Source organism: Hyla sarda, unplaced genomic scaffold (genome assembly GCF_029499605.1).
Source record: "Hyla sarda isolate aHylSar1 unplaced genomic scaffold, aHylSar1.hap1 scaffold_879, whole genome shotgun sequence".
NCBI classification, from domain to species: domain Eukaryota; kingdom Metazoa; phylum Chordata; class Amphibia; order Anura; family Hylidae; genus Hyla; species Hyla sarda.
This window is the reverse complement of record NW_026610907.1, coordinates 25,026-48,649: the sequence shown is the minus strand read 5'-3', so window position 1 is coordinate 48,649 and position 23,624 is coordinate 25,026. Positions and strand designations below refer to the sequence as shown.

At 47.4% G+C, this 23,624-nt stretch overlaps 8 non-coding genes and 2 pseudogenes across 8 annotated transcripts; all 10 read right to left on the bottom strand.

Annotated features, from left to right (window-relative positions):
* Positions 1–156: 156 nt before the first annotated feature.
* Positions 157–316, bottom strand: LOC130348257 (U2 spliceosomal RNA; annotated as a pseudogene).
* Positions 317–2,416: 2,100 nt separating this feature from the next.
* On the bottom strand, positions 2,417–2,603 carry LOC130348252 (U2 spliceosomal RNA). Its single transcript, XR_008886017.1, has one exon. It is a non-coding gene; the product is annotated as a U2 spliceosomal RNA (small nuclear RNA).
* A 2,096-nt stretch (positions 2,604–4,699) lies between these two features.
* On the bottom strand, positions 4,700–4,893 carry LOC130348251 (U2 spliceosomal RNA). Its single transcript, XR_008886016.1, has one exon. It is a non-coding gene; the product is annotated as a U2 spliceosomal RNA (small nuclear RNA).
* A 2,097-nt stretch (positions 4,894–6,990) lies between these two features.
* On the bottom strand, positions 6,991–7,181 carry LOC130348270 (U2 spliceosomal RNA). Its single transcript, XR_008886028.1, has one exon. It is a non-coding gene; the product is annotated as a U2 spliceosomal RNA (small nuclear RNA).
* Positions 7,182–9,268: 2,087 nt separating this feature from the next.
* On the bottom strand, positions 9,269–9,459 carry LOC130348268 (U2 spliceosomal RNA). The gene has a single exon (XR_008886026.1). It is a non-coding gene; the product is annotated as a U2 spliceosomal RNA (small nuclear RNA).
* A 2,088-nt stretch (positions 9,460–11,547) lies between these two features.
* Positions 11,548–11,738, bottom strand: LOC130348267 (U2 spliceosomal RNA). Its single transcript, XR_008886025.1, has one exon. It is a non-coding gene; the product is annotated as a U2 spliceosomal RNA (small nuclear RNA).
* Positions 11,739–13,826: 2,088 nt separating this feature from the next.
* LOC130348266 (U2 spliceosomal RNA) lies at positions 13,827–14,017 on the bottom strand. The gene has a single exon (XR_008886024.1). It is a non-coding gene; the product is annotated as a U2 spliceosomal RNA (small nuclear RNA).
* A 2,086-nt stretch (positions 14,018–16,103) lies between these two features.
* On the bottom strand, positions 16,104–16,294 carry LOC130348265 (U2 spliceosomal RNA). The gene has a single exon (XR_008886023.1). It is a non-coding gene; the product is annotated as a U2 spliceosomal RNA (small nuclear RNA).
* A 2,105-nt stretch (positions 16,295–18,399) lies between these two features.
* Positions 18,400–18,590, bottom strand: LOC130348264 (U2 spliceosomal RNA). The gene has a single exon (XR_008886022.1). It is a non-coding gene; the product is annotated as a U2 spliceosomal RNA (small nuclear RNA).
* Positions 18,591–20,699: 2,109 nt separating this feature from the next.
* On the bottom strand, positions 20,700–20,873 carry LOC130348253 (U2 spliceosomal RNA; annotated as a pseudogene).
* Between the last annotated feature and the right edge of the window lie 2,751 nt (positions 20,874–23,624).

Below are 23,624 nucleotides of genomic sequence, written 5' to 3'. Positions count from 1 at the left end.
GGTGAGTGCCACAAGGTGAAGAGATTATGGTGCCCGTGCTTCAACTCAGTGAGTCTATTCTCCCAGTGAGTTTCGGCACCTCGGGGTCACCACTCCCCGAGGCACAAAAGTACCTCGGCTCTAGACCCTCTCAGCCTCATGGCGAGACCCGGAGGGAACAGGTCACATCGGGGCAGCCGTCGAGCTGATTCCTCAGAACCAGCCCCGGAAAGCCCTGGTACACCTGCATCCTCCATGCAGCACCCATCCCCACCAGCATGAAAACTGATAAGAACAGATACTACACTTGATCTTAGCCAAAAGGCCGAGAAGCGATAACCGTGAAAGGGGCGGGCCCAACAAGGTCCCCTTCATGGGCACTATCACTGCTTGCTGTCAGGGAGGCTGCCAGACAATTTTCCATGCACACTCTGGGCTGGGGGGCAGTCAACCACCAGTACACACAGCAGAACCTAAACCCATACCATTATTGCTAAGCAGCAAGACAGGGGCCCATTGCACTCCCACGGGGCCTTTTTAAATGCAATCCATAACCCGGATTTGCCAGGAACCCTTCTTACTCCTCCTACTTGCATGTGACACTGGGCTTAGGATCTGCATAGGAAACACACACACAAGCACACACCTACCTTTGTTGCCTGCAGATGCCTCCTTGGCTGTCCCCAAACGGTATCAAACCAACACCCACGGGAAGCTGTAAGCATAGAGGACATGCCTGCACCCCATTGGACTTACCTGTGTGGGTTAAATCCGGGTTATTTGACAACCTATGGCGGTGATGGTTCTGCTCAGGCAGAGCAGTGCTGATGCTCCTCATAAAGCTGTCGCTGCTGTGAAGGTTCTAGGTGACATCACAAATCCCTATGGTTACATACACAACAAAGCTGGGTTGTTGTTGTTTACACTCTGCAAGGCCTGTGGAAGTGAGTGACATCATAGCACTGTAGTTCTGAGGGTTCAAGATGGATGCAACAATCTCCTGTTGCTTCTATGAAGGCCGTAATAGACGACATCACCAAACAGCTCCATAGTCACATACACAGCAAAGGAGAGATGTTGTTTACACCTAGTGATGTCAGTGGTATTGAGTGACATCACAGCACAGTGCTAAGGCTCCTGGGCCTGGACACAGCAGCGGCTGCAATATCTCAACGGAGAATACGTTTATATCTATGTGTGTGTGTGCGCATATATATATATATATATATATATATATATATATATATATTTCTCCGCCGAAATCACTTTTAAACCCATTTCCACCTTTTTTTCCCTTCTCTTCCTCTTACTTTTTTTTCACGTTTTTTTACGTTTTTCTCCTTTTCGCCTCTTTTCTGGGCGTATTATTCTTCTTTTTCTTCTTTTTTTTCGTCTAATGCATACCCCATCAGTGCAGCAATGCTTATTCAATACCGCCAGCAGATGGAGACACTGGGGGATAATTTTCTAAGGATTTATACTGTAAAGGATTTATACTGATTTTTCCTGTCTGAATTTGTCGCACAGAAAGTTTGCAGGCCAAATATGTGTGACATTTCTGCGACTTTAGCTTCTAGAGCATTTTTACAACATTATACATAGGTGCTGAATACATAAAAAGCGACTGTTCAGCGACAGACAAGTCGCATCGGCTGAAAGTAGGCCAGAATGTCAGTCCATGTTGGAGCAGGTTTAGATACAGTCTAAAGCATAGATCTCAAAGTCTGTGCACAGAATTTAGCAAGGGCCTCGCACCTTCTGATGCATCAGGTAGGTGCACAATAGCATAGCCTAACCCTCTGTACTTTGGTCTATATTGATGCGGGACATAGACAGCCAGCTGATGACCAATCCATTAGTGCAATGGATGGCTGAAGCATTTGTCTTTGCCTTTGCAATACCACAGAAGCAATGCATGGTCAATGTACAGCAATGACACACCTGTGTGAACAGCCAGGAGACCCCCCCCCCCCCCCCCCCCATGTTATGTTACATAGTTACATAGTTAGTACGGTCGAAAAAAGACATATGTCCATCAAGTTCAACCAGGGAATTAAGGGGTAGGGGTGTGGGCGCGATATTGGGGAAGGGATGAGATTTTATATTTCTTCATAAGCATTAATCTTATTTGTCAATTAGGAACATTCAGCACCCACCCGCTATCAAGGCAGCTGCCTATCATGTCATGCCCTACCTGCACAGGTGTGCTGGCTACTCAAAATGATCCAATTAAGGAGGCCATTTAGTCAGCAGCAGCAGAAGTCCTGTGCCTGGACGCTCCAACAGGGGCCAGACACAAGCAGAAGCAGAAGCAGCAGCAGCACCACCTTTTGTTTTTGGCTGCAGCAGCAGCAGCAAGGCCCACAGGCTGGCTAGCTGGCTAGCCAGCAAGCAGGTATCAATGAAAGTAGGAATCTTTCTTTTTAACCCTGTAAGGGGGTGGTGCACTGTACCCGAAGATACTGCCATATCGGGTCAATGCATAGGGCGACGAAGCAAGCTTCGAAATCGGCCCCGTTCTCAAAATCCATTTAATATATGGTCCCCAGATAGGGGACGTATCAGATATTAAACTGATAAGACAGATACTACACTTGATCTTAGCCAAAAGGCCGAGAAGCGATAACCGTGAAAGGGGCGGGCCCAACAAGGTCCCCTTCATGGGCACTATCACTGCTTGCTGTCAGGGAGGGCTGCCAGACAATTTTCCATGCACACTCTGGCTGGGGGGCAGTCAACCACCAGTACACACAGCAGAACCTAAACCCATACCATTATTGCTAAGCAGCAAGACAGGGGGCCCCATTGCACTCCCACGGGGCCTTTTTAAATGCAATCCATAACCCGATTTGCCAGAACCCTTCTTACTCCTCCTACTTGCATGTGACACTGGGCTTAGGATCTGCATAGGAAACACACACACAAGCACACACCTACCTTTGTTGCCTGCAGATGCCTCCTTGGCTGTCCCCAAACGGTATCAAACCAACACCCACGGGAAGCTGTAAGCATAGGAGGACATGCCTGGCACCCATTGGGACTTACCTGTGTGGGTTAAATCCGGGTTATTTGACAACCTATGGCGGGTGTGATGGTTCTGCTCAGGCAGAGCAGTGCTGATGCTCCTCATAAAGCTGTCGCTGCTGTGAAGGTTCTAGGTGACATCACAAATCCCTATGGTTACATACACAACAAAGCTGGGTTGTTGTTGTTTACACTCTGCAAGGCCTGTGGAAGTGAGTGACATCATAGCACTGTAGTTCTGAGGGGTTCAAGATGGGATGCAACAATCTCCTGTTGCTTCTATGAAGGCCGTAATAGACGACATCACCAAACAGCTCCATAGTCACATACACAGCAAAGGAGAGATGTTGTTTACACCTAGTGATGTCAGTGGTATTGAGTGACATCACAGCCACAGTGCTAAGGCTCCTGGGCCTGGACACAGCAGCGGCTGCAATATCTCAACGGAGAATACGTTTATATCTATGTGTGTGTGTGCGCATATATATATATAATATATATATATATATAATATTTATTTCTCCGCCGAAATCACTTTAAACCCATTTCCACCTTTTTTTCCCTTCTCTTCCTCTTACTTTTTTTCACGTTTTTTTTACGTTTTTCTCCTTTTCGCCTCTTTTCTGGCGTATTATTCTTCTTTTTCTTCTTTTTTTTCGTCTAATGCATACCCCATCAGTGCAGCAATGCTTATTCAATACCGCCAGCAGATGGAGACACTGGGGGATAATTTTCTAAGGAATTTATACTGATTTTTTCCTGTCTGAATTTGTCGCACAGAAAGTTTGCAGGCCAAATATGTGTGACATTTCTGCGACTTTAGCTTCTAGAGCATTTTTACAACATTATACATAGGTGCTGAATACATAAAAAGCGACTGTTCAGCGACAGACAAGTCGCATCGGCTGAAAGTAGGCCAGAATGTCAGTCCATGTTGGAGCAGGTTTAGATTACAGTCTAAAGCATAGATCTCAAAGTCTGTGCACAGAATTTAGCAAGGGCCTCGCACCTTCTGATGCATCAGGTAGGTGCACAATAGCATAGCCTAACCCTCTGTACTTTGGTCTATATTGATGCGGGACATAGACAGCCAGCTGATGACCAATCCATTAGTGCAATGGATGGCTGGAAGCATTTGTCTTTGCCTTTGCAATACCACAGAAGCAATGCATGGTCAATGTACAGCAATGACACACCTGTGTGAACAGCCAGGAGACCCCCCCCCCCCCCCCCATGTTATGTTACATAGTTACATAGTTAGTACGGTCGAAAAAAGACATATGTCCATCAAGTTCAACCAGGGAATTAAGGGGTAGGGGTGTGGCGCGATATTGGGGAAGGGATGAGATTTTATATTTCTTCATAAGCATTAATCTTATTTTGTCAATTAGGAACATTCAGCACCCACCCGCTATCAAGGCAGCTGCCTATCATGTCATGCCCTACCTGCACAGGTGTGCTGGCTACTCAAATGATCCAATTAAGGAGGCCATTTAGTCCAGCAGCAGCAGAAGTCCTGTGCCTGGACGCTCCAACAGGGGCCAGACACAAGCAGAAGCAGAAGCTGCAGAAGCAGCAGCAGCACCACCTTTTGTTTTTGGCTGCAGCAGCAGCAAGGCCCACAGGGCTGGCTAGCTGGCTAGCCAGCAAGCAGGTAGCAATGAGAAGTAGGAATCTTTCTTTTTAACCCTGTAAGGGGTGGTGCACTGTACCCGAAGATACTGCCATATCGTGGTCAATGCATAGGGGCGACGGAAGCAAGCTTCGAAATCGGCCCCCGTTCTCAAAAATCCATTTAATATATGGTCCCCAGATAGGGGATCGTATCAGATATTAAACTGATAAGAACAGATACTACACTTGATCTTAGCCAAAAGGCCGAGAAGCGATAACCGTGAAAGGGGCGGGCCCAACAAGGTCCCCTTCATGGGCACTATCACTGCTTGCTGTCAGGGAGGCTGCCAGACAATTTTCCATGCACACTCTGGGCTGGGGGGCAAGTCAACCACCAGTACACACAGCAGAACCTAAACCCATACCATTATTGCTAAGCAGCAAGACAGGGGCCCATTGCACTCCCACGGGGCCTTTTTAAATGCAATCCATAACCCGGATTTGCCAGGAACCCTTCTTACTCCTCCTACTTGCATGTGACACTGGGCTTAGGATCTGCATAGGAAACACACACACAAGCACACACCTACCTTTGTTGCCTGCAGATGCCTCCTTGGCTGTCCCCAAACGGTATCAAACCAACACCCACGGGAAGCTGTAAGCATAGAGGACATGCCTGCACCCCATTGGACTTACCTGTGTGGGTTAAATCCGGGTTATTTGACAACCTATGGCGGTGATGGTTCTGCTCAGGCAGAGCAGTGCTGATGCTCCTCATAAAGCTGTCGCTGCTGTGAAGGTTCTAGGTGACATCACAAATCCCTATGGTTACATACACAACAAAGCTGGGTTGTTGTTGTTTACACTCTGCAAGGCCTGTGGAAGTGAGTGACATCATAGCACTGTAGTTCTGAGGGTTCAAGATGGATGCAACAATCTCCTGTTGCTTCTATGAAGGCCGTAATAGACGACATCACCAAACAGCTCCATAGTCACATACACAGCAAAGGAGAGATGTTGTTTACACCTAGTGATGTCAGTGGTATTGAGTGACATCACAGCACAGTGCTAAGGCTCCTGGGCCTGGACACAGCAGCGGCTGCAATATCTCAACGGAGAATACGTTTATATCTATGTGTGTGTGTGCGCATATATATATATATATATATATATATATATATATATATATATATATTTCTCCGCCGAAATCACTTTTAAACCCATTTCCACCTTTTTTTCCCTTCTCTTCCTCTTACTTTTTTTTCACGTTTTTTTACGTTTTTCTCCTTTTCGCCTCTTTTCTGGGCGTATTATTCTTCTTTTTCTTCTTTTTTTTCGTCTGATGCATACCCCATCAGTGCAGCAATGCTTATTCAATACCGCCAGCAGATGGAGACACTGGGGGATAATTTTCTAAGGATTTATACTGATTTTTCCTGTCTGAATTTGTCGCACAGAAAGTTGCAGGCCAAATATGTGTGACATTTCTGCGACTTTAGCTTCTAGAGCATTTTTACAACATTATACATAGGTGCTGAATACATAAAAAGCGACTGTTCAGCGACAGACAAGTCGCATCGGCTGAAAGTAGGCCAGAATGTCAGTCCATGTTGGAGCAGGTTTAGATACAGTCTAAAGCATAGATCTCAAAGTCTGTGCACAGAATTTAGCAAGGGCCTCGCACCTTCTGATGCATCAGGTAGGTGCACAATAGCATAGCCTAACCCTCTGTACTTTGGTCTATATTGATGCGGGACATAGACAGCCAGCTGATGACCAATCCATTAGTGCAATGGATGGCTGGAAGCATTTGTCTTTGCCTTTGCAATACCACAGAAGCAATGCATGGTCAATGTACAGCAATGACACACCTGTGTGAACAGCCAGGAGACCCCCCCCCCCCCCCCCCCATGTTATGTTACATAGTTACATAGTTAGTACGGTCGAAAAAAGACATATGTCCATCAAGTTCAACCAGGGAATTAAGGGGTAGGGGTGTGGCGCGATATTGGGGAAGGGATGAGATTTTATATTTCTTCATAAGCATTAATCTTATTTTGTCAATTAGGAACATTCAGCACCCACCCGCTATCAAGGCAGCTGCCTATCATGTCATGCCCTACCTGCACAGGTGTGCTGGCTACTCAAATGATCCAATTAAGGAGGCCATTTAGTCAGCAGCAGCAGAAGTCCTGTGCCTGGACGCTCCAACAGGGGCCAGACACAAGCAGAAGCAGAAGCAGCAGAAGCAGCAGCAGCACCACCTTTTGTTTTTTGGCTGCAGCAGCAGCAAGGCCCACAGGGCTGGCTAGCTGGCTAGCCAGCAAGCAGGTAGCAATGAAAGTAGGAATCTTTCTTTTTAACCCTGTAAGGGGGTGGTGCACTGTACCCGAAGATACTGCCATATCGGGTCAATGCATAGGGCGACGGAAGCAAGCTTCGAAATCGGCCCCCGTTCTCAAAAATCCATTTAATATATGGTCCCCAGATAGGGGACGTATCAGATATTAAACTGATAAGAACAGATACTACACTTGATCTTAGCCAAAAGGCCGAGAAGCGATAACCGTGAAAGGGGCGGGCCCAACAAGGTCCCCTTCATGGGCACTATCACTGCTTGCTGTCAGGGAGGCTGCCAGACAATTTTCCATGCACACTCTGGGCTGGGGGGCAGTCAACCACCAGTACACACAGCAGAACCTAAACCCATACCATTATTGCTAAGCAGCAAGACAGGGGCCCATTGCACTCCCACGGGGCCTTTTTAAATGCAATCCATAACCCGGATTTGCCAGGAACCCTTCTTACTCCTCCTACTTGCATGTGACACTGGGCTTAGGATCTGCATAGGAAACACACACACAAGCACACACCTACCTTTGTTGCCTGCAGATGCCTCCTTGGCTGTCCCCAAACGGTATCAAACCAACACCCACGGGAAGCTGTAAGCATAGAGGACATGCCTGCACCCCATTGGACTTACCTGTGTGGGTTAAATCCGGGTTATTTGACAACCTATGGCGGTGATGGTTCTGCTCAGGCAGAGCAGTGCTGATGCTCCTCATAAAGCTGTCGCTGCTGTGAAGGTTCTAGGTGACATCACAAATCCCTATGGTTACATACACAACAAAGCTGGGTTGTTGTTGTTTACACTCTGCAAGGCCTGTGGAAGTGAGTGACATCATAGCACTGTAGTTCTGAGGGTTCTAGATGGATGCAACAATCTCCTGTTGCTTCTATGAAGGCCGTAATAGACGACATCACCAAACAGCTCCATAGTCACATACACAGCAAAGGAGAGATGTTGTTTACACCTAGTGATGTCAGTGGTATTGAGTGACATCACAGCACAGTGCTAAGGCTCCTGGGCCTGGACACAGCAGCGGCTGCAATATCTCAACGGAGAATACGTTTATATCTATGTGTGTGTGTGCGCATATATATATATATATATATATATATATATATATATATATATTTCTCCGCCGAAATCACTTTTAAACCCATTTCCACCTTTTTTTCCCTTCTCTTCCTCTTACTTTTTTTTCACGTTTTTTTACGTTTTTCTCCTTTTCGCCTCTTTTCTGGGCGTATTATTCTTCTTTTTCTTCTTTTTTTTCGTCTAATGCATACCCCATCAGTGCAGCAATGCTTATTCAATACCGCCAGCAGATGGAGACACTGGGGGATAATTTTCTAAGGATTTATACTGATTTTTCCTGTCTGAATTTGTCGCACAGAAAGTTGCAGGCCAAATATGTGTGACATTTCTGCGACTTTAGCTTCTAGAGCATTTTTACAACATTATACATAGGTGCTGAATACATAAAAAGTGACTGTTCAGCGACAGACAAGTCGCATCGGCTGAAAGTAGGCCAGAATGTCAGTCCATGTTGGAGCAGGTTTAGATACAGTCTAAAGCATAGATCTCAAAGTCTGTGCACAGAATTTAGCAAGGGCCTCGCACCTTCTGATGCATCAGGTAGGTGCACAATAGCATAGCCTAACCCTCTGTACTTTGGTCTATATTGATGCGGGACATAGACAGCCAGCTGATGACCAATCCATTAGTGCAATGGATGGCTGGAAGCATTTGTCTTTGCCTTTGCAATACCACAGAAGCAATGCATGGTCAATGTACAGCAATGACACACCTGTGTGAACAGCCAGGAGACCCCCCCCCCCCCCATGTTATGTTACATAGTTACATAGTTAATACGGTCGAAAAAAGACATATGTCCATCAAGTTCAACCAGGGAATTAAGGGGTAGGGGTGTGGCGCGATATTGGGGAAGGGATGAGATTTTATATTTCTTCATAAGCATTAATCTTATTTTGTCAATTAGGAACATTCAGCACCCACCCGCTATCAAGGCAGCTGCCTATCATGTCATGCCCTACCTGCACAGGTGTGCTGGCTACTCAAATGATCCAATTAAGGAGGCCATTTAGTCAGCAGCAGCAGAAGTCCTGTGCCTGGACGCTCCAACAGGGGCCAGACACAAGCAGAAGCAGAAGCAGCAGAAGCAGCAGCAGCACCACCTTTTGTTTTTTGGCTGCAGCAGCAGCAAGGCCCACAGGGCTGGCTAGCTGGCTAGCCAGCAAGCAGGTAGCAATGAAAGTAGGAATCTTTCTTTTTAACCCTGTAAGGGGGTGGTGCACTGTACCCGAAGATACTGCCATATCGGGTCAATGCATAGGGCGACGGAAGCAAGCTTCGAAATCGGCCCCCGTTCTCAAAAATCCATTTAATATATGGTCCCCAGATAGGGGACGTATCAGATATTAAACTGATAAGAACAGATACTACACTTGATCTTAGCCAAAAGGCCGAGAAGCGATAACCGTGAAAGGGGCGGGCCCAACAAGGTCCCCTTCATGGGCACTATCACTGCTTGCTGTCAGGGAGGCTGCCAGACAATTTTCCATGCACACTCTGGGCTGGGGGGCAGTCAACCACCAGTACACACAGCAGAACCTAAACCCATACCATTATTGCTAAGCAGCAAGACAGGGGCCCATTGCACTCCCACGGGGCCTTTTTAAATGCAATCCATAACCCGGATTTGCCAGGAACCCTTCTTACTCCTCCTACTTGCATGTGACACTGGGCTTAGGATCTGCATAGGAAACACACACACAAGCACACACCTACCTTTGTTGCCTGCAGATGCCTCCTTGGCTGTCCCCAAACGGTATCAAACCAACACCCACGGGAAGCTGTAAGCATAGAGGACATGCCTGCACCCCATTGGACTTACCTGTGTGGGTTAAATCCGGGTTATTTGACAACCTATGGCGGTGATGGTTCTGCTCAGGCAGAGCAGTGCTGATGCTCCTCATAAAGCTGTCGCTGCTGTGAAGGTTCTAGGTGACATCACAAATCCCTATGGTTACATACACAACAAAGCTGGGTTGTTGTTGTTTACACTCTGCAAGGCCTGTGGAAGTGAGTGACATCATAGCACTGTAGTTCTGAGGGTTCAAGATGGATGCAACAATCTCCTGTTACTTCTATGAAGGCCGTAATAGACGACATCACCAAACAGCTCCATAGTCACATACACAGCAAAGGAGAGATGTTGTTTACACCTAGTGATGTCAGTGGTATTGAGTGACATCACAGCACAGTGCTAAGGCTCCTGGGCCTGGACACAGCAGCGGCTGCAATATCTCAACGGAGAATACGTTTATATCTATGTGTGTGTGTGCGCATATATATATATATATATATATATATATATATATATATATATATATATATTTCTCCGCCGAAATCACTTTTAAACCCATTTCCACCTTTTTTTCCCTTCTCTTCCTCTTACTTTTTTTTCACGTTTTTTTACGTTTTTCTCCTTTTCGCCTCTTTTCTGGGCGTATTATTCTTCTTTTTCTTCTTTTTTTTCGTCTAATGCATACCCCATCAGTGCAGCAATGCTTATTCAATACCGCCAGCAGATGGAGACACTGGGGGATAATTTTCTAAGGATTTATACTGATTTTTCCTGTCTGAATTTGTCGCACAGAAAGTTGCAGGCCAAATATGTGTGACATTTCTGCGACTTTAGCTTCTAGAGCATTTTTACAACATTATACATAGGTGCTGAATACATAAAAAGCGACTGTTCAGCGACAGACAAGTCGCATCGGCTGAAAGTAGGCCAGAATGTCAGTCCATGTTGGAGCAGGTTTAGATACAGTCTAAAGCATAGATCTCAAAGTCTGTGCACAGAATTTAGCAAGGGCCTCGCACCTTCTGATGCATCAGGTAGGTGCACAATAGCATAGCCTAACCCTCTGTACTTTGGTCTATATTGATGCGGGACATAGACAGCCAGCTGATGACCAATCCATTAGTGCAATGGATGGCTGGAAGCATTTGTCTTTGCCTTTGCAATACCACAGAAGCAATGCATGGTCAATGTACAGCAATGACACACCTGTGTGAACAGCCAGGAGACCCCCCCATGTTATGTTACATAGTTACATAGTTAGTACGGTCGAAAAAAGACATATGTCCATCAAGTTCAACCAGGGAATTAAGGGGTAGGGGTGTGGCGCGATATTGGGGAAGGGATGAGATTTTATATTTCTTCATAAGCATTAATCTTATTTTGTCAATTAGGAACATTCAGCACCCACCCGCTATCAAGGCAGCTGCCTATCATGTCATGCCCTACCTGCACAGGTGTGCTGGCTACTCAAATGATCCAATTAAGGAGGCCATTTAGTCAGCAGCAGCAGAAGTCCTGTGCCTGGACGCTCCAACAGGGGCCAGACACAAGCAGAAGCAGAAGCAGCAGAAGCAGCAGCAGCACCACCTTTTGTTTTTTGGCTGCAGCAGCAGCAAGGCCCACAGGGCTGGCTAGCTGGCTAGCCAGCAAGCAGGTAGCAATGAAAGTAGGAATCTTTCTTTTTAACCCTGTAAGGGGGTGGTGCACTGTACCCGAAGATACTGCCATATCGGGTCAATGCATAGGGCGACGGAAGCAAGCTTCGAAATCGGCCCCCGTTCTCAAAAATCCATTTAATATATGGTCCCCAGATAGGGGACGTATCAGATATTAAACTGATAAGAACAGATACTACACTTGATCTTAGCCAAAAGGCCGAGAAGCGATAACCGTGAAAGGGGCGGGCCCAACAAGGTCCCCTTCATGGGCACTATCACTGCTTGCTGTCAGGGAGGCTGCCAGACAATTTTCCATGCACACTCTGGGCTGGGGGGCAGTCAACCACCAGTACACACAGCAGAACCTAAACCCATACCATTATTGCTAAGCAGCAAGACAGGGGCCCATTGCACTCCCACGGGGCCTTTTTAAATGCAATCCATAACCCGGATTTGCCAGGAACCCTTCTTACTCCTCCTACTTGCATGTGACACTGGGCTTAGGATCTGCATAGGAAACACACACACAAGCACACACCTACCTTTGTTGCCTGCAGATGCCTCCTTGGCTGTCCCCAAACGGTATCAAACCAACACCCACGGGAAGCTGTAAGCATAGAGGACATGCCTGCACCCCATTGGACTTACCTGTGTGGGTTAAATCCGGGTTATTTGACAACCTATGGCGGTGATGGTTCTGCTCAGGCAGAGCAGTGCTGATGCTCCTCATAAAGCTGTCGCTGCTGTGAAGGTTCTAGGTGACATCACAAATCCCTATGGTTACATACACAACAAAGCTGGGTTGTTGTTGTTTACACTCTGCAAGGCCTGTGGAAGTGAGTGACATCATAGCACTGTAGTTCTGAGGGTTCAAGATGGATGCAACAATCTCCTGTTGCTTCTATGAAGGCCGTAATAGACGACATCACCAAACAGCTCCATAGTCACATACACAGCAAAGGAGAGATGTTGTTTACACCTAGTGATGTCAGTGGTATTGAGTGACATCACAGCACAGTGCTAAGGCTCCTGGGCCTGGACACAGCAGCGGCTGCAATATCTCAACGGAGAATACGTTTATATCTATGTGTGTGTGTGCGCATATATATATATATATATATATATATATATATATATATATATTTCTCCGCCGAAATCACTTTTAAACCCATTTCCACCTTTTTTTCCCTTCTCTTCCTCTTACTTTTTTTTCACGTTTTTTTACGTTTTTCTCCTTTTCGCCTCTTTTCTGGGCGTATTATTCTTCTTTTTCTTCTTTTTTTTCGTCTAATGCATACCCCATCAGTGCAGCAATGCTTATTCAATACCGCCAGCAGATGGAGACACTGGGGGATAATTTTCTAAGGATTTATACTGATTTTTCCTGTCTGAATTTGTCGCACAGAAAGTTGCAGGCCAAATATGTGTGACATTTCTGCGACTTTAGCTTCTAGAGCATTTTTACAACATTATACATAGGTGCTGAATACATAAAAAGCGACTGTTCAGCGACAGACAAGTCGCATCGGCTGAAAGTAGGCCAGAATGTCAGTCCATGTTGGAGCAGGTTTAGATACAGTCTAAAGCATAGATCTCAAAGTCTGTGCACAGAATTTAGCAAGGGCCTCGCACCTTCTGATGCATCAGGTAGGTGCACAATAGCATAGCCTAACCCTCTGTACTTTGGTCTATATTGATGCGGGACATAGACAGCCAGCTGATGACCAATCCATTAGTGCAATGGATGGCTGGAAGCATTTGTCTTTGCCTTTGCAATACCACAGAAGCAATGCATGGTCAATGTACAGCAATGACACACCTGTGTGAACAGCCAGGAGACCCCCCCCCCCCCCCATGTTATGTTACATAGTTACATAGTTAATACGGTCGAAAAAAGACATATGTCCATCAAGTTCAACCAGGGAATTAAGGGGTAGGGGTGTGGCGCGATATTGGGGAAGGGATGAGATTTTATATTTCTTCATAAGCATTAATCTTATTTTGTCAATTAGGAACATTCAGCACCCACCCGCTATCAAGGCAGCTGCCTATCATGTCATGCCCTACCTGCACAGGTGTGCTGGCTACTCAAATGATCCAATTAAGGAGGCCATTTAGTCAGCAGCAGCAGAAGTCCTGTGCCTGGACGCTCCAACAGGGGCCAGACACAAGCAGAAGCAGAAGCAGCAGAAGCAGCAGCAGCACCACCTTTTGTTTTTTGGCTGCAGCAGCAGCAAGGCCCACAGGGCTGGCTAGCTGGCTAGCCAGCAAGCAGGTAGCAATGAAAGTAGGAATCTTTCTTTTTAACCCTGTAAGGGGGTGGTGCACTGTACCCGAAGATACTGCCATATCGGGTCAATGCATAGGGCGACGGAAGCAAGCTTCGAAATCGGCCCCCGTTCTCAAAAATCCATTTAATATATGGTCCCCAGATAGGGGACGTATCAGATATTAAACTGATAAGAACAGATACTACACTTGATCTTAGCCAAAAGGCCGAGAAGCGATAACCGTGAAAGGGGCGGGCCCAACAAGGTCCCCTTCATGGGCACTATCACTGCTTGCTGTCAGGGAGGCTGCCAGACAATTTTCCATGCACACTCTGGGCTGGGGGGCAGTCAACCACCAGTACACACAGCAGAACCTAAACCCATACCATTATTGCTAAGCAGCAAGACAGGGGCCCATTGCACTCCCACGGGGCCTTTTTAAATGCAATCCATAACCCGGATTTGCCAGGAACCCTTCTTACTCCTCCTACTTGCATGTGACACTGGGCTTAGGATCTGCATAGGAAACACACACACAAGCACACACCTACCTTTGTTGCCTGCAGATGCCTCCTTGGCTGTCCCCAAACGGTATCAAACCAACACCCACGGGAAGCTGTAAGCATAGAGGACATGCCTGCACCCCATTGGACTTACCTGTGTGGGTTAAATCCGGGTTATTTGACAACCTATGGCGGTGATGGTTCTGCTCAGGCAGAGCAGTGCTGATGCTCCTCATAAAGCTGTCGCTGCTGTGAAGGTTCTAGGTGACATCACAAATCCCTATGGTTACATACACAACAAAGCTGGGTTGTTGTTGTTTACACTCTGCAAGGCCTGTGGAAGTGAGTGACATCATAGCACTGTAGTTCTGAGGGTTCAAGATGGATGCAACAATCTCCTGTTGCTTCTATGAAGGCCGTAATAGACGACATCACCAAACAGCTCCATAGTCACATACACAGCAAAGGAGAGATGTTGTTTACACCTAGTGATGTCAGTGGTATTGAGTGACATCACAGCACAGTGCTAAGGCTCCTGGGCCTGGACACAGCAGCGGCTGCAATATCTCAACGGAGAATACGTTTATATCTATGTGTGTGTGTGCGCATATATATATATATATATATATATATATATATATATATATATATATATTTCTCCGCCGAAATCACTTTTAAACCCATTTCCACCTTTTTTTCCCTTCTCTTCCTCTTACTTTTTTTTCACGTTTTTTTACGTTTTTCTCCTTTTCGCCTCTTTTCTGGGCGTATTATTCTTCTTTTTCTTCTTTTTTTTCGTCTAATGCATACCCCATCAGTGCAGCAATGCTTATTCAATACCGCCAGCAGATGGAGACACTGGGGGATAATTTTCTAAGGATTTATACTGATTTTTCCTGTCTGAATTTGTCGCACAGAAAGTTGCAGGCCAAATATGTGTGACATTTCTGCGACTTTAGCTTCTAGAGCATTTTTACAACATTATACATAGGTGCTGAATACATAAAAAGCGACTGTTCAGCGACAGACAAGTCGCATCGGCTGAAAGTAGGCCAGAATGTCAGTCCATGTTGGAGCAGGTTTAGATACAGTCTAAAGCATAGATCTCAAAGTCTGTGCACAGAATTTAGCAAGGGCCTCGCACCTTCTGATGCATCAGGTAGGTGCACAATAGCATAGCCTAACCCTCTGTACTTTGGTCTATATTGATGCGGGACATAGACAGCCAGCTGATGACCAATCCATTAGTGCAATGGATGGCTGGAAGCATTTGTCTTTGCCTTTGCAATACCACAGAAGCAATGCATGGTCAATGTACAGCAATGACACACCTGTGTGAACAGCCAGGAGACCCCCCCATGTTATGTTACATAGTTACATAGTTAGTACGGTCGAAAAAAGACATATGTCCATCAAGTTCAACCAGGGAATTAAGGGGTAGGGGTGTGGCGCGATATTGGGGAAGGGATGAGATTTTATATTTCTTCATAAGCATTAATCTTATTTTGTCAATTAGGAACATTCAGCACCCACCCGCTATCAAGGCAGCTGCCTATCATGTCATGCCCTACCTGCACAGGTGTGCTGGCTACTCAAATGATCCAATTAAGGAGGCCATTTAGTCAGCAGCAGCAGAAGTCCTGTGCCTGGACGCTCCAACAGGGGCCAGACACAAGCAGAAGCAGAAGCAGCAGAAGCAGCAGCAGCACCACCTTTTGTTTTTTGGCTGCAGCAGCAGCAAGGCCCACAGGGCTGGCTAGCTGGCTAGCCAGCAAGCAGGTAGCAATGAAAGTAGGAATCTTTCTTTTTAACCCTGTAAGGGGGTGGTGCACTGTACCCGAAGATACTGCCATATCGGGTCAATGCATAGGGCGACGGAAGCAAGCTTCGAAATCGGCCCCCGTTCTCAAAAATCCATTTAATATATGGTCCCCAGATAGGGGACGTATCAGATATTAAACTGATAAGAACAGATACTACACTTGATCTTAGCCAAAAGGCCGAGAAGCGATAACCGTGAAAGGGGCGGGCCCAACAAGGTCCCCTTCATGGGCACTATCACTGCTTGCTGTCAGGGAGGCTGCCAGACAATTTTCCATGCACACTCTGGGCTGGGGGGCAGTCAACCACCAGTACACACAGCAGAACCTAAACCCATACCATTATTGCTAAGCAGCAAGACAGGGGCCCATTGCACTCCCACGGGGCCTTTTTAAATGCAATCCATAACCCGGATTTGCCAGGAACCCTTCTTACTCCTCCTACTTGCATGTGACACTGGGCTTAGGATCTGCATAGGAAACACACACACAAGCACACACCTACCTTTGTTGCCTGCAGATGCCTCCTTGGCTGTCCCCAAACGGTATCAAACCAACACCCACGGGAAGCTGTAAGCATAGAGGACATGCCTGCACCCCATTGGACTTACCTGTGTGGGTTAAATCCGGGTTATTTGACAACCTATGGCGGTGATGGTTCTGCTCAGGCAGAGCAGTGCTGATGCTCCTCATAAAGCTGTCGCTGCTGTGAAGGTTCTAGGTGACATCACAAATCCCTATGGTTACATACACAACAAAGCTGGGTTGTTGTTGTTTACACTCTGCAAGGCCTGTGGAAGTGAGTGACATCATAGCACTGTAGTTCTGAGGGTTCAAGATGGATGCAACAATCTCCTGTTGCTTCTATGAAGGCCGTAATAGACGACATCACCAAACAGCTCCATAGTCACATACACAGCAAAGGAGAGATGTTGTTTACACCTAGTGATGTCAGTGGTATTGAGTGACATCACAGCACAGTGCTAAGGCTCCTGGGCCTGGACACAGCAGCGGCTGCAATATCTCAACGGAGAATACGTTTATATCTATGTGTGTGTGTGCGCATATATATATATATATATATATATATATATATATATATATATATATATATATTTATTTCTCCGCCGAAATCACTTTTAAACCCATTTCCACCTTTTTTTCCCTTCTCTTCCTCTTACTTTTTTTTCACGTTTTTTTACGTTTTTCTCCTTTTCGCCTCTTTTCTGGGCGTATTATTCTTCTTTTTCTTCTTTTTTTTCGTCTAATGCATACCCCATCAGTGCAGCAATGCTTATTCAATACCGCCAGCAGATGGAGACACTGGGGGATAATTTTCTAAGGATTTATACTGATTTTTCCTGTCTGAATTTGTCGCACAGAAAGTTGCAGGCCAAATATGTGTGACATTTCTGCGACTTTAGCTTCTAGAGCATTTTTACAACATTATACATAGGTGCTGAATACATAAAAAGCGACTGTTCAGCGACAGACAAGTCGCATCGGCTGAAAGTAGGCCAGAATGTCAGTCCATGTTGGAGCAGGTTTAGATACAGTCTAAAGCATAGATCTCAAAGTCTGTGCACAGAATTTAGCAAGGGCCTCGCACCTTCTGATGCATCAGGTAGGTGCACAATAGCATAGCCTAACCCTCTGTACTTTGGTCTATATTGATGCGGGACATAGACAGCCAGCTGATGACCAATCCATTAGTGCAATGGATGGCTGGAAGCATTTGTCTTTGCCTTTGCAATACCACAGAAGCAATGCATGGTCAATGTACAGCAATGACACACCTGTGTGAACAGCCAGGAGACCCCCCCCCCCCCCCCCCATGTTATGTTACATAGTTACATAGTTAGTACGGTCGAAAAAAGACATATGTCCATCAAGTTCAACCAGGGAATTAAGGGGTAGGGGTGTGGCGCGATATTGGGGAAGGGATGAGATTTTATATTTCTTCATAAGCATTAATCTTATTTTGTCAATTAGGAACATTCAGCACCCACCCGCTATCAAGGCAGCTGCCTATCATGTCATGCCCTACCTGCACAGGTGTGCTGGCTACTCAAATGATCCAATTAAGGAGGCCATTTAGTCAGCAGCAGCAGAAGTCCTGTGCCTGGACGCTCCAACAGGGGCCAGACACAAGCAGAAGCAGAAGCAGCAGAAGCAGCAGCAGCACCACCTTTTGTTTTTTGGCTGCAGCAGCAGCAAGGCCCACAGGGCTGGCTAGCTGGCTAGCCAGCAAGCAGGTAGCAATGAAAGTAGGAATCTTTCTTTTTAACCCTGTAAGGGGGTGGTGCACTGTACCCGAAGATACTGCCATATCGGGTCAATGCATAGGGCGACGGAAGCAAGCTTCGAAATCGGCCCCCGTTCTCAAAAATCCATTTAATATATGGTCCCCAGATAGGGGACGTATCAGATATTAAACTGATAAGAACAGATACTACACTTGATCTTAGCCAAAAGGCCGAGAAGCGATAACCGTGAAAGGGGCGGGCCCAACAAGGTCCCCTTCATGGGCACTATCACTGCTTGCTGTCAGGGAGGCTGCCAGACAATTTTCCATGCACACTCTGGGCTGGGGGGCAGTCAACCACCAGTACACACAGCAGAACCTAAACCCATACCATTATTGCTAAGCAGCAAGACAGGGGCCCATTGCACTCCCACGGGGCCTTTTTAAATGCAATCCATAACCCGGATTTGCCAGGAACCCTTCTTACTCCTCCTACTTGCATGTGACACTGGGCTTAGGATCTGCATAGGAAACACACACACAAGCACACACCTACCTTTGTTGCCTGCAGATGCCTCCTTGGCTGTCCCCAAACGGTATCAAACCAACACCCACGGGAAGCTGTAAGCATAGAGGACATGCCTGCACCCCATTGGACTTACCTGTGTGGGTTAAATCCGGGTTATTTGACAACCTATGGCGGTGATGGTTCTGCTCAGGCAGAGCAGTGCTGATGCTCCTCATAAAGCTGTCGCTGCTGTGAAGGTTCTAGGTGACATCACAAATCCCTATGGTTACATACACAACAAAGCTGGGTTGTTGTTGTTTACACTCTGCAAGGCCTGTGGAAGTGAGTGACATCATAGCACTGTAGTTCTGAGGGTTCAAGATGGATGCAACAATCTCCTGTTGCTTCTATGAAGGCCGTAATAGACGACATCACCAAACAGCTCCATAGTCACATACACAGCAAAGGAGAGATGTTGTTTACACCTAGTGATGTCAGTGGTATTGAGTGACATCACAGCACAGTGCTAAGGCTCCTGGGCCTGGACACAGCAGCGGCTGCAATATCTCAACGGAGAATACGTTTATATCTATGTGTGTGTGTGCGCATATATATATATATATATATATATATATATATATATATATATATATTTCTCCGCCGAAATCACTTTTAAACCCATTTCCACCTTTTTTTCCCTTCTCTTCCTCTTACTTTTTTTTCACGTTTTTTTACGTTTTTCTCCTTTTCGCCTCTTTTCTGGGCGTATTATTCTTCTTTTTCTTCTTTTTTTTCGTCTAATGCATACCCCATCAGTGCAGCAATGCTTATTCAATACCGCCAGCAGATGGAGACACTGGGGGATAATTTTCTAAGGATTTATACTGATTTTTCCTGTCTGAATTTGTCGCACAGAAAGTTGCAGGCCAAATATGTGTGACATTTCTGCGACTTTAGCTTCTAGAGCATTTTTACAACATTATACATAGGTGCTGAATACATAAAAAGCGACTGTTCAGCGACAGACAAGTCGCATCGGCTGAAAGTAGGCCAGAATGTCAGTCCATGTTGGAGCAGGTTTAGATACAGTCTAAAGCATAGATCTCAAAGTCTGTGCACAGAATTTAGCAAGGGCCTCGCACCTTCTGATGCATCAGGTAGGTGCACAATAGCATAGCCTAACCCTCTGTACTTTGGTCTATATTGATGCGGGACATAGACAGCCAGCTGATGACCAATCCATTAGTGCAATGGATGGCTGGAAGCATTTGTCTTTGCCTTTGCAATACCACAGAAGCAATGCATGGTCAATGTACAGCAATGACACACCTGTGTGAACAGCCAGGAGACCCCCCCCCCCCCCCCCCCCCCCATGTTATGTTACATAGTTACATAGTTAGTACGGTCGAAAAAAGACATATGTCCATCAAGTTCAACCAGGGAATTAAGGGGTAGGGGTGTGGCGCGATATTGGGGAAGGGATGAGATTTTATATTTCTTCATAAGCATTAATCTTATTTTGTCAATTAGGAACATTCAGCACCCACCCGCTATCAAGGCAGCTGCCTATCATGTCATGCCCTACCTGCACAGGTGTGCTGGCTACTCAAATGATCCAATTAAGGAGGCCATTTAGTCAGCAGCAGCAGAAGTCCTGTGCCTGGACGCTCCAACAGGGGCCAGACACAAGCAGAAGCAGAAGCAGCAGAAGCAGCAGAAGCAGCAGCAGCACCACCTTTTGTTTTTTGGCTGCAGCAGCAGCAAGGCCCACAGGGCTGGCTAGCTGGCTAGCCAGCAAGCAGGTAGCAATGAAAGTAGGAATCTTTCTTTTTAACCCTGTAAGGGGGTGGTGCACTGTACCCGAAGATACTGCCATATCGGGTCAATGCATAGGGCGACGGAAGCAAGCTTCGAAATCGGCCCCCGTTCTCAAAAATCCATTTAATATATGGTCCCCAGATAGGGGACGTATCAGATATTAAACTGATAAGAACAGATTTTTTGATTGAAAGAGCTTTATTTTCCGTTCAGTCATTACAAGTCGTACAATAAATTACAGTCACACAAAGCATGATAGTACGATACACAGCAAAGGTTCCCTAAGCTATACATCGCACACCATGCTACTCTAACATTCAGCTCAATCCTGCAATATAAAGGCACAAGAGATCAAACAAAAACCAAATAATACAATCTGTGATCGGGGTAGGGGTGTGGGCGACTATGTGGGGGTAGGGAGGGGGCAGATCACAGGGCCAAACTGTTGGGCTGTATCTTCAGGGGGACATGGGAGAAGGAGAGGGGTCTTCACTCCTCTTCTTCCTCATCAACGGCCGAGCTGTCCAAGATGGAATAGTCTCTAAGCAGGTTCTTGATGAACCTGCGGCAGTCCCGGACGGACATGTTTTCCCTGTTGATCACGAGGCGGTTCCTGGCAAGCCACACTGCGTCCTTAAAACAGTTCATAAGGCGCCAGGCCTCCTGGATGGCCTCCACGTCGTGGGTCCCAGGGAACAGGCCGTAAAGCACCGAATGGTACGATAGGCAGCTCCTGGGCACTGAGTCTCTGAGTTCCTGTTCTAGGGCGTCCAACAGACCCTGTGCAAAGGGGCACTGCCAAAACACGTGGAAAGATGTTTCCTCCACGTAGGGGCAACGGGGGCAGTACCGGGTCTTGCACAGGTTGCGGGCATGCATGAATGACCTGAGAGAGAGACCTCCCATGACGGCCATCCACGACAAGTCCTTGTGTCCATTGGTAAGCCGCTTTGAGGCCACATTGTTCCAAACTGTCTCTGCAGTGGCTGCGGGGAGTCCCGGAACCAGCTCGGTCGAGTCCTTAGCTCGGATGAGCTTGTGGATTGTCTTCGGCTTCCATAGGTCTGGTTTCAGTCCTTCCAGCTGGTGCTCCCTCACAAACCGGACAACATCCCCATAGAACCAGGGAGTGTTCCAGTTGTAAGGGATGGAGCTGTCCCACTTGTCCCAGCCCAGCTGTCTCCAGAGGGGCATGAGAAGCAAGCGAGACATGGACCTGCCCGCTGAGCCAGTCTTTTCTACAAGAGTCCGCTGCACCGTGACACATGCAAAGGAGGCCCTCAGCAGAGCGGGGATGTCGGGTATTCCCTTCCCACCCTTGCGGGGTTCCTTGTACATCACGGTCCTCTTGACTCTGTCCATTTTGCCCCAGACGAAGCCAAACACTGTCCGGGTGATGGCCTTGCAAACGGTGGTATGGGGAGGCCAGGCCTGTGCGGTATATTGGAGCACAGGCAAAACTTCACTCCGCAGGACAAGTGCCTTGCCTTCCATCGTGAGCTTTCTGGAGCTCCACAGTCCGATCTTCGAGTTTATCCTTCCTAGTCGGTCTTGCCAAGACTTAAGGGCCGCTCCTTCCTTCCCGAACCAGACTCCAAGAATTTGAATGAAGTCCGGCTTAACGGCAAAGGGGAAGGGGGCGGGAGAAGCCAGGTGCCATTCCCCGAAGAGCATGGCCTCCGACTTCCCGCAGTTGACTTTTGCCCCCGAAGCTCTGCCGAAGTCCTCGCAGGTCTGGACGAGTGCAGTCACCGAACGCTGGTCAGCGCAGAAGACGGTCACGTCGTCCATGTAGAGCGAGCACTTGACCTCGTGGCGATCTGGTCCTGGTGCGGTGATCCCTCTGATCTCTCCATTCTGCCGGATAGTCTCAGCGAAGAGCTCTATAACACAAACAAAAAGGAGAGGTGAAAGAGGGCAGCCTTGTCTAACCCCTGAAAGAATGGAAAAGGGGTCAGTCTTCCAGCCGTTCACCAACACCGTGCTGTAAATGTCAAAATACATAACGTTAACAAAAGAGCAAAACATCTTCCCCAGACCCAGCCTGCGCAAAACCCTGTCCATGAATGCGTGGGAGACACGGTCGAACGCCTTCTCCTGATCTAAGCTGACCAGGGCGGCGCGGCCCCCGCGGTCCTGGATGTAATGGACCGTGTCTCTCACAAGGGCAAGGCTGTCGGCAATCCTGCGGCCAGGAATGCTGCAGGTCTGGTCCGGATGGACGATCTGCCCCATGACAGGTTTCAGCCTGTTGGCCAGCACCTTGGCGAGGATCTTGTAGTCCACGTTCAGGAGAGAGATGGGACGCCAGTTTTTCAGGTCACATCTCTCCCCCTTCCGCTTATACAAGATCGTGATCATCCCTTCCCTCAACGACGGAGGCATTCTGCCCCCCACCACCATCTCCTCGTACACCTCCAACAGGTCCGGACAGATCAGGTCACCCAGCGCTACGTAGAGCTCGGCCGGGAGACCGTCACTGCCCGGGGTCCTGCCGGGCTTAAAGGATTTAGCGGCAGAGAGCAGCTCCCCCACCGTCAAGGGATCGTCCATTGCCGCCGCACCTGCGGGATCAACAACGTTAGTGACACCTGACAGGAACCTCTCGGCGGCTTCGGGGTCGGATGACTTGGGGGCGTAGAGGTTGCTGTAGAAGTCGTGGACGACCCCCATCACTTCCTCCTTGCCGCTCCTCATGTGTCCGGTCTCATCTCGTAGCTCAGTCAGGGGCGTGTGGCCGGCATGGAGCTTCCTGAAAAAGAAAGAGTTACATTTCTCACCCTTCTCCAGGTTCTCCACCTTGGAACGAAAGACGATTCGCTTGGATTCCTCCTCAAAGTGCCTTTTCAAGCTCTTTTTGGTCTCCCTCCAGCTCCTCCCTGACGTCCCAGCCACACTGGAGCAGGTCCTGCAGGGACCGCAGCTCGCGCTGCAGTTTCCTCAAGTCCCAC